Source organism: Pteropus vampyrus, unplaced genomic scaffold, assembly GCF_000151845.1.
Source record: "Pteropus vampyrus isolate Shadow unplaced genomic scaffold, Pvam_2.0 Scaffold606, whole genome shotgun sequence".
NCBI lineage: Eukaryota > Metazoa > Chordata > Mammalia > Chiroptera > Pteropodidae > Pteropus > Pteropus vampyrus.
The window spans coordinates 94,815-96,691 of record NW_011889387.1 but is presented as its reverse complement, the minus strand read 5'-3'; the positions used below and the strand labels follow the sequence as shown (position 1 = coordinate 96,691).

The 1,877-nt window shown below is 35.2% G+C and overlaps 1 pseudogene; it reads left to right on the top strand.

Moving 5' to 3' along the window:
- The first annotated feature begins 1,018 nt into the window (after window positions 1-1,018).
- Window positions 1,019-1,877, top strand: part of LOC105308656 — a 1,174-nt pseudogene continuing 315 nt past the window's right edge.

The following is a 1,877-nucleotide window of genomic DNA, read 5'->3' as shown; positions in this document are numbered from 1 at the left end:
AATCTTTTCACAGTGTATATATGTATCAAATCATCATGTTGCACAATAAAGAAACTGTCATGTTTTACCATATATGTACATAGATATAATTTTAGTTTATCAATCATACTTCAATAAAGCTTGGAAAAAGAAAAACAATGAAGTAGTTTTATCATGCCATTATAGAAGAGAGTCCAAAAAAAGCAAAGAACAGTTCCAAACACCAGATATTTTGCTAATATTGTATAGGATTGAAAAAAAACAATGACATAACAAATTTCAAGTTTTTCTTAAATTTCATTATTGTTTAATCATTGTCAGATTTTATGCACACTAATGCCATCTTTGTAGTCATTGACATTGTATATTTATGTGCATTTAACTAAACCACATATAAAAAATTTGAAGTACACTAATGCCAAGGATAGAAATTATATACAAAGCACTTATTTCTAAGGAGAAAAGAGAAAACCAAAGACTGATAAAATTCGTGAAGATAACTATTAGATAATATAACTTTTGATTATGAACATTCAACTGAATTTAGAATCTCGATTATACAGTCCTGCCTTGTACTGTATTTAGATATTTAAAATAAAGTAACTTCTTAGCATTGCATTCATATAAAATAAGACCTACTTAGCTATTTCTTAATTTCTTTGAATTAGAATTTTTTTCCTTCAAGAGGGAAGGGTAATTCTTACTCTATATTTTTGTCTTAACGAAGCACGCTATATTTTCCTATGATCATGGATTTGTTATCTTGAATCTTCTTGTTCTTCTGATACTCTTCAGTCAAGTTTCTCTCAAGTGAGTGTGCATAAAAAAGAGGTAAATAACACTGAAACAAATAAGAGAACAATTTTAAGAAGAAAGAATTTGTCATACTGAGAAATACTGCAGAAGGTACTGGGGTGTATGACTTCACAAGTCAATTGTTTGAATCCAGAATATGGAAACAATGCTGTGTGCCCATTTACTTATTTACATTTTCCAAACCTATTTTCCTTTTCAAAAGGTGTCCAAGCTACATAGAACCATGAAACTAACACGTGTCTCAGAATTCTTCCTCATGGGACTCTCAGATGATCTAGAACTTCAGCCTCTGCTCTTTGGGCTCTTCTTGTCCATGTACCTGGTTGCCTTATTGGAGAATCTTCTCATCTTCCTGACTGTCAATTTGGATTCCCACCTCTACACCCCCATGTACTTCTTTCTGTCCAACTTTTCCATGGCTGACATCTGTTTTACCTCTACCACTGCCCCAAAGCTGAAAGTAGATTCATCTCCTATGGGGGCTGCCTGACTCAGATGTCTTTTTTGATCCTTTTTGGATGTATGGATGGTATGCTGCTGACTACAATGGCCTATCACCGGTTTGTGGCCATCTGCCACCCTTTGCACTACTCAGTCATCAAGAACTCATGCCTCTGCTGCTTCTTAGTTTGATGTCATTTTTCATCAAACTTTTGGACTCCCAGCTGTACAATTCGATAGTGTTAAAACTTACCTGCTACAAGGATGTAGTAATTTCTAGTTTCTTCTGTGACTGTTCTTAACTCTTTCACCTTGCTTACTTTGAAACCTTCACCAATAACATAGTCATGTATTTTTGTTTTCTCCCTATCTCAGGAATCTTTTTTTCTTACTATAAAATTGCTTCCTCCATTCTGAATGTTCCGTCAATAGGCGGGAAATACTGAGCCTTCTTCACTTGTGGCTCTCATTTGTCGGTTGTTTGCTTATTCTATGTAAGAGACATCAGAGTTTACCTTGGATCGGCATTTTTGCCTTCCCCCAGGAATGATGTGATGGCCTCAGTCATGTACACTGTAGTCACCCCCATGCTGAACCCCTTCATTTATAGTCTGAGGAACAGGGACATTAAGAGTGCCCTA